This window comes from Balaenoptera acutorostrata, chromosome 11 (assembly GCF_949987535.1).
Source record: "Balaenoptera acutorostrata chromosome 11, mBalAcu1.1, whole genome shotgun sequence".
NCBI lineage: Eukaryota > Metazoa > Chordata > Mammalia > Artiodactyla > Balaenopteridae > Balaenoptera > Balaenoptera acutorostrata.
In genome coordinates, this window is record NC_080074.1 from 96,482,675 (window position 1) to 96,491,765 (window position 9,091).

Below are 9,091 nucleotides of genomic sequence, written 5' to 3' on the forward strand. Positions count from 1 at the left end.
AATATGCCTGATTGACCCAAGACTGATACAGCATCCTTTGGGCTTATTTATCTTCTGGTTGAAAAAAAAAAATCAGAAATCATGGCTTCTATCTTTATAAACTGCCTTCTTATTCTGGGTCCTTTTATTCCATGTCCTCTCCAACTCATTCTCTGCCTTCACGTGACCTTTTTACTCTTGATTTCTCTGCTATATGGAATTTTTACAGAATGCACAATATAGGTCAACAGATGCTAATGCAAAAAAAGATGGGTGGGAGTAGCTTCTGACTTCTGTTTCTTAACACTTGCTAGCTAGCACCAGTAATGATGCACTATATTTTTTAGCAGAGGGATCATTGGCCCCTTACGTTTTAGTCCTTCAGCCGTCTTGGCCCATGACACCACTGATGTAATTGAGAAGGTATCTTTGCTCTGAAAAAGACTGCCAGGACCATATTGTCAAAAATGCTGCAGGACCCATGGCTCCTGTACTGCGGTGATTACAAGGAAATTAGGATCATCTGGGAAATAGACACAGCTGGTTACGGGAGCAGAGAAGAGGGAAAGCTTCCTGAGAATCAGAACCATCAACAAGAGAAGGATGAGAGGCTGTGAGTAGCTACTCTGTGCCCTCCTCCAGGCAGTCCACTGAAATCATTCCAGTACTGTTGACGTGTGATCATGCATCCCCTTAGATTACGTGAAACTTACTCAATAACCCATAATAGACTTCAACAATATTCCTTGCCAAGAAATTCCCTGCAAGTATATCCTACATCCCTGATACTTCAATGAAAATCTATTTCTCCTCCATTTTAAGTTAAAATTCTTTCATTCCTCCCCTTGTTTAATCTGTTCGATAAATGTTTATTCAGCGTCTACTATATGAGCCAGGCAATGTGGTGGGTTCCAGGCAAACAATGGAAGAAAAGTTATAGAACGTGCACTCCACGTACTTACAGTCAAGGGAGGGATACTTGATGTTAATTAGATCACAGCCTCAGTTTTTATGATCTGGCCCTGATTCAGAGCCCCTCAAAACATCATTTCTCTGCCTCACAGCCCTGAGGTCTGTCAGGTTCTCCTCGTTGCTTTTTAAAATACTTTTCTCTCTTTCTCTTTCTAAATAATCATTATCAAGTGACAGGAGGCTACCCACCCTTCTGGGCTCTGTCTTTAGATCAGTCAGGTGAGCCTGCAGTCCGTAGGCAGACAGGATAGGGGAGGCAAGAGGAGCCAACACCCCATCTGTAGTTGCAGTGTCCCTGCATGACAGGAGCACAGGGCTGGGTATATTCTCTCCGCAGTCTTGACTCTGATTGTTCTAGGAGGTACTTGGTGGTTCCTTCAGATATGCAGCAATGAAAGCATCACCATACACCTGTGTGACGGGCGGCAAGAAGTCTCCTCCAATGACGTCTCGTACATTTCTCCTGGTGATCGGCCTGATCAAGATCTATAAAACAGCAAATTTCCTAATAGCTGCCTTGTTAGCTCAAATTTCAAGAAGCTACTCCATTCTTTAAAAGGGGGGTGGGCGGTGCAAGGAATATAAATAAGGAAAAGATAGGAAAATCAGTAAACACTAAAGGACAACAACTGCCCAGAAAACAGCAAAAATATCTTTGAAGAATTTTTTTCTTTATTATTTTTCAGAGTTGAAACTTCAAGTTAGTATATGTATGTATCTGACTCAGACGAACATGGTGAATTTGTCTAAAATATGGTGAAAATTGTGCTGACCTCATTGGAAGAAATGGCTTTTTAAAAAAATCCCTCTTAGGGCTTCCCTGGTGGCACAGTGGTTGAGAATCTGCCTGCCAATGCAGGCGACATGGGTTCGAGCCCTGGTCTGGGAAGATCCCACATGCCGCGGAGCAACTAGGCCCGTGAGCCACAGCTACTGAGCCTGCGCATCTGGAGCCTGTGCTCCGCAACAAGAGAGGCCGCGATAGTGAGAGGCCCGCGCACTGCAATGAAGAGTGGCCCCCGCTTGCCGCAACTAGAGAAAGCCATCGCACAGAAACGAAGACCCAACACAGCCAAAAATAAATATAGAAATAAATAAGTAAATTTTAAAAAACAAAAAAACAAAAAAAAATCCCTTTTATTTTTGTATTTCAAATTTAGTGACTCCAGAATGTATGTTTGTGAGCCAAATGGCACTAAGGAAGACGCCCTTGAAACTCAGCGTAGGAAATTCTTAAGGTTTTTTTTTTTTTTTAAAGCACAATTAGTTCTTTTTATTTTAGTTCAATCCATCTTGTGATCCAAAGGCTTTCCTTCAACAAAATAAATGATGCTAGTCACCATTAGAAGAGCTAGAGAAAGTAGATGGTAGAGAAGAAAATTCAGATATTAACAAGTTGAATTACCTGCCACTTTTTTAATTGTCCTGACGTATAGCCCCATATGTTTAGGGTATATATGGCAAAGATAGAAACTTGGACCCGCAGGGAGAGAGGAAATGTGTAAACAACTAAAGTTCAAACAGTGTGATTTGAAAAACAACATCTGTCCCTCTCGTCCGAAGCTTCTCATAATTTACTACAGAGTAACAGCAAGTATTGATTTCTGCCCTTCAGCTTCCTGATCTGCCATTTATCACTGTTTACCTCCCAGAGACTCTATGTCAGAAAACCACTGTTCATCAGGTTTTTTTTCATAACAACACATAAAGAGCTACAGAAAAAGCAGAGATTTCAATTAGCTTTATTAGCATCATGATGCATCATGATGCCTTCCCCAGCCAATCAGCATTCAGGGTCAACCTAGAGCCAATTTTCTTCTCCTGGACCATTTTTAAAGAGAAGATCCTAGAGAAACTCCTCCCTTGTAACTAGCTCCATCCGTATATTTCTTTTTGCTTAAGCTTGTCAGCATTATGAGACTTTCTAGGCTGACTCTGAAGAGCTTTTTTTGAGAGGAAAACTAAACTCTACGTGATAAAATAGTAGCAAGCCCCACAATTCCTTAACTAAAAGTGTTCCAAAGATGTCCCAGTTTGCTGAAAGAGCCAAGATCCATTCTCATCTATAAATTAAGTCCAATCCTCATGAAATTCACTTAACCAAAAGACTTGGTAGAATCATGGTTCTGGAAAGAGCTTGGAGAAATCGTCGGGTAAAACCTCAAGCCTTCAGAAAGTTAAATGTCTAAACGTAGAGTTGCAAATGTGTTTCTTCTTAAGTAAAAATTCCAAAGGACTGGTAGAGGCTCCCTGGAATTCCAAATGGAAGACTTTTGAGGACTGGCCCAATCTCTGTAGAAAAGGGTGTGGTGATTAATTGGTAATGTCTACCAAGAGTACAGGACAGGGCAAAAGGTTGACTCTGTCCTAAATTATACAGGGTAGAGCATTTTTTCTTCTCTTGTTTGCTCCCAATCTTCCTCCATCATACATTCTAGTTCTATCTTTCCATTAACCTATCCCTTATAAAGACCTTTCAGAATCAGGTCCCACCTTAGTCTTCTCGTCCAGAGACATCAAAAAACCTTTTCATCTTTCATCCTGAGACCTATTTTCCAACGCTTTAATCATTTTTGTTGCATGTTCCTACAGTCACCCCAAGCTCTTCACATCCCTTTGAACAGTGGTGACTAGTGCTTTAATTCAGACTATAATTCAAGTCTCTAATTCAGACTATAATCTGACTAATTCAGAATATAGAGAAACTATTGCCCTCATCTGCATATTTCTTCATACATCTCAGTATCACATGGGCTTGTTCATAACATCATGTGACTCGTGTCCATGCCAGGTTCCTGTTACCTGTGTCCAGGCATCATTCTCTCATTGGTGAGATCGATGTTCAGAGGTTTAGCATCAAAGTAGTTTGACCCAAAGAAGTCTCCATTTTAAGGGTAACAGAGTTTGGACCAAAATAAAAGATGTCTTTAAAAAGGAAAAAAGACAAACATTTTTAAAACAAAAGCAGATGTTAGACATGTTCCAAAGGGAAAGTTTGTAAAAGGCAACATTTTTGAAAAGCAAATTTAAGCAAATAAGATATTTTAACAAGAATTTTTGTGGGGAGACTTCCCTGGCAGTCCAGTGGTTAACACTTTGCCTTTCAATGCAGGGGGTGTGGGTTCGATCCCTAGTCAGGGAGCTAAGATCCCACATGCCTCGCAGCCAAAAAACCAAAACAGAAGCAGTACTGTAACAAATTCAATAAAGACTTTAAAAATGGTCCACATCAAAAAAAAAAAAATCTTAAAAAAAAAAAGAGAATTTTCGTGGGATACCAAATTAAAACTCCAAGTGTGCCCTGGATCTATGCCCTGTCCTCTTGTCAGCCCTCCATGGCCACCCCTCCAACTGCCTTGCTCTCCATGGGGCTACAAGATCCTGGTTGGAATTAACATAAACAGAAAATATGATGCTAATTTGAGGAAGCTAAATTTGGCCATAGAAACCATTTAAAAGTAAAATTTAAAACAAGTGACAGCTGAATTAAAACAGATATATAAGAAGGGTCGGTCCCAAGAGAGTTGACCCAGAATGATAGATGTGCCCAGAAACACTTAACTATCTAGAGTATAAACATGGGAAATAGGCAGCCTCCTCGGGACTTAGATTCTGGGGTGCTTCAGAGACCTCCAGGACCACTCTAGAATGGAACCCTTTAAGATTTTCTAGAACCTCTGTAGACTTGAAGGGGAGAGCTTCCTCAATGCCCAGCTGGTTCCTCATACTTTGCAAGTCCAGATCTGAGCTTATCATCATCGCCCTCACATTAATTCTTCCTTCAGCTTTCCTGTTTCATTAACAGCGTGGCCAGTTTCCCAACGTCCAATCTCGTAACATCAGAATAATCTTTATCGGCTTCTCCTTGAATTCCTGCTCAGTCACGGGGCGTCTAAGTCATGTCTCTTGCCTTCATCTCTTCCATCCCCATCCACTTTGTGCAGTTTCTTCAATTATACTTCTTTCCTCAACCACTGCGTCAGCTTCCCACATTCTCCAATCTTCTTTCTCTTCCCCTAGAACCCACTCAATAATCTACCAAAGTCATCCTCTCAGAGCATGCTCCAATTACGTCATGCCCCCTCAAGAAAACCATTGAAGGACTTCTCATGATCCCACTAAATCAGTTGAAAATTCCTAACTCTGAGAGTCAGTGCCTTCTGCAGCAGAGAACCTACTCTACATTTCCAAAGAGCTCGTTCGCTCCAGCTAGCTCTCCCCGCTCCATGCTTTATCAGCCCATCCTTCTGAACTACCTTCCTTCTTCCTCCTATGGGTACAGCTCCCAAAATTTTACCCACCCTTCAAGTTCATCTCAGATGCTCCTCAAAGGCATGAGCCCACAGAGCACAGCTGGGTGAGGGCCAGAGCAGATTCCTCTAAGACAGGGATCACTCTAATGCAGGTCTAAGGGATGCGTTACTTAGGAAATCCATGGATGGCTCCAGGGCAATTTGTGAATGTCCTAAATTTTACGGGGAAAAAAACATATGCATGTTTTTGCAGGGATAGCTTTTATCAAATTTAATGACCCCAAAAAGGTTTTTAAACACCCACTTAAGGGCATCTTTCCCCTCTTCCTTCTCAAAGCCACCATGGCAGACTGGGTCTGTCACTCATCATGCTATCCCCCAGCACCTTCCCTGGCACCACAAAATTATATTAAACATCTGCTAATTGCCAGGCAGAATGCTAAATGCGGACGTAATAAATGAACAATGGGTTCCCTGCCCTCATGGTGCTCTAGTGAGGAAGCCATGTAGTTAAACCCACAATTAAAATAGTTTGTAAAAAACATTCTGATGACTATGCACAAGGTGTTATGTAAACGCTGACAAACCGCATCCCAGTAGGGCCTGGGGTAGTCTGGCCACCCTTCCAAAGATGAGAAATGGCTGAGTCTTGAGGAATCAGCAGGGGAGAGCCAAATACCAAAGAAAGGAGGGGAAAAGGAATAGCATGGGGAAACGCTTCCCAAAGCACGGGATGAGTAGTACATTTTAGCTCGAGGATAGAATGGTATGGGGAGGAAAGGTGGAGATGGACAGGTTTAGCACTCTGAATTTTATCATGAACAACGTGAAGGCGCCAATGAAGGATTAACAGCAGAGGAAGAAAAAAAAAGGCAGAGGAAGGACATGATGGTATTTGCATTTTAAGCAATCATCTTTGCAACAGAGTGGAGAATGAGTTATAGCAGTGAATTCTTAAGAGACTTTTCAGCTACTTTAAATAAATGCTATTAAAGATCTAAACTAATATCATAGCAAAGGAGTTAGAAAGAAAGGGAAAGAGTCTAGAAATATTTAGGATTTAAAATCAAGAAGATACAGTTACTAATTAGATATAAAGAATTAAGGAGAAGGTGGAATTGTGAATGACACTTGGGTTTCTAGCGTCTAACTGCATCTAAGTGATGGGTGGTTATTTCCTGAGACCAGGGATACAAAAGGGGGTGGAAAGTACTGGGTTCTGTGGAATTTGTGGTTCTTATGGGACTGGATCCAGAAAATTGGTCTGAGCCAAGATGCAGATTTTGGAATCATTATGAGATTGGTGGTGATTAATTGTATGAATTTTAATTAAGTCTCTCGGGCAGAATACAGAGATAAAATGAACAGGGGGTCAAGGAAAACCAACCAACCAAACAAACAAACAAAAAAGAATATTCACTGGACTAGGGAATCTAAAGTGACCGTTGACCCTTAGGAGAGCGATCGTTTTGGAATGGTGAGGGCGGAAGCAAATCTGCTTGAGTGAGGCTGTAAAGGAGCCAGCAAGGAGTCAGTCTGTAAAACCACGCCCTAAGACCAGGTGAGAGGGCCTTTCCCACGCCTGCGCTTTATGGCTCTGCTCTGCTTGTCCTCCAGCCACACCCCTACACGGACAAGAAGTCCTTGGGCTTGGAGCCAAAGGAGCATACCCACTGGAGCCCACATGCTCCTTCCAGATTATATTCTGATTATCCAGGACCCCAAATTCCCTGCCCAAACGTCCCCAAGCTCATTTCTAGGCCTCCTTCCCCTGGGCTTTCTCTCAAGTCTAGTCCATACAGAGGTCAGACCATGTCATGGGTATGCACACTCTTGGACCAAGAAATGGCTGAGGGGTGGCCGTTTGCGGGATGGGGAAGGGGTGAGGACCGGTTTTGCATGTGTGGGGCTGGGGTCTCCACAGTCATGCACTCAAGGTCCCTGAGGATGACGGATGGAGCCCGAAGTGAAGGTTGAGGGAAGCAGGCTGTGAGCCAGAAACCCGGTACCAACTCTCCCCTGCAAAACCATGTTCTACCCCAGAACCCCAAGGACTCTGAGAATTCTAAATTTGATCCTGACTTCTAGGTATATTTATCAAGGTAGAACAGTAGAGCACACTTTATTTAGCAGCTCGTTAACTTGATATGTAACTTTTAAATATTTAGACGCAGTGTGCAGACCTCCATTTGTGCTCTTACTTGGGGCCCACAGGTGTCAAGGTGAGGCCTGGTGGAGACATAGATAACAAGACACACTTTCAATAAACGTGAGTGTGAAGAGACAGCAAGAGGTAAATTATTAGGGTAGAAGGGAGTGTTTTGTTTTGTTTTGCTTAAGACAGGATAAACTTAAACATAAGTTACCCACAAGAGAACACTTCCAGTAGAGGGAGAGAGAGGTTGGAGATACAGGGAAAAGGGGTGTACCAAAAAGTATCCTTAAGGAACTAACAGCATGGAATTCAAAAAATGTGTGTGGGAATGGGAACACCCAAGGAAAGGCCATGTGAATGAGTGGCTGAAATGAAGTTAAACTGAACAACTATGACTTGTCTTCATCGGTCTTTTACCTGTCCTTCCAGGAGCTCTGACAAACATTAAACACAATGAGAGGTAAAAAATTTGAATTACTCTGGAGAAAGAAATTAGTAGAGTCAGTTCAAGTATGCCATGTTGAAGTGAGTTTGGTTACTTGGTTTATGGAAACAAATCTGGGTTTAAATATTACGGCCAGGATGATTTTAACTTTTTTAAAATAAGGTGACCAAGTATCAGATTCATTAGTGTAATCTATGTCACTCATAAATCCAGTACTATAATTCTCAAAACTTAATTTTGCAATGCCTAGTTACCTCAAGAGCTATGGCAAAATTGTACCCAAATACTCAAAACAGCTTTACTTCTTTTTTCATAAGAAAAAAATTTTTTTCTATTTCAATCAACTTGTATCATGTCAGGCATCAGAATCACCAGTTGAAAAGTATACCTTTTTAATACCATTTTTTTAATGCAATTTATTTAAGCTAAGAAAAAAAACCCCCAAAGAGTTCACCCATTTCTCCCAGCCCCCAGCCCCACCTCTGTCAACCACTTGATTCACCTTAAAAATTATAGATATATGTGCCCTTTGTCATTATTTTGCGAGAGGGAGGAAAAGTTGTGAAATCAAACTAAAATAGTAAGGTTTCATAATTTTCAAAAGACTGTCAATTATTATACTAAGGAGTTAGAATCATTCTAAAGTTCCTAGGTAAACTGGGTTTAAGCTATTGATATGCTAATAAAGTGGGAAAATTAAGATTGATTCTACACCATGAGATCAGAGAGAATGGAACAAGCAGTCCTAGCTTAAGAACACCCAGTTTACAAAATTATATATGTATATTTACAGCCAGAGTCATTCTAAATGCCACGTTCTCCTATATTCAATGGCAAACTCTGACATGACCGGGGAAGAGTGATTCCCAGGCAGCCATATGTCCACCTTCCCCTACATCAGATATACTCCTCTTACCATGAAGGGTCTGGAGGGGCAACAGAGGGTTCCAGGTTCCAGAATTTAACTAACTCATTTCCCATTGAAAACAACAATAATAGTCAAATCATTATTAAACTTCTTTTCCAGGCTAGACTCACAAAAGTCTTTTTAGCCCATATGATAAGTAAGATCGTTGTAAATTGCCTCTATGGAAAATATGCTCTGAGTCCCAAACAATCAGCTTAAGAAGATAACTTTTGGAACTGACTCACATAGGTCTCTAAGAGGTTATCAATAACCGATGCAATTTGATTAATTTAATTTAAAATATGTTGAAGTCTTATTTTCGGGTTCCATTGTGTCTTTTTTTGTGCATTACTCTGTGTGCAGTTATTTCATCCAAGACC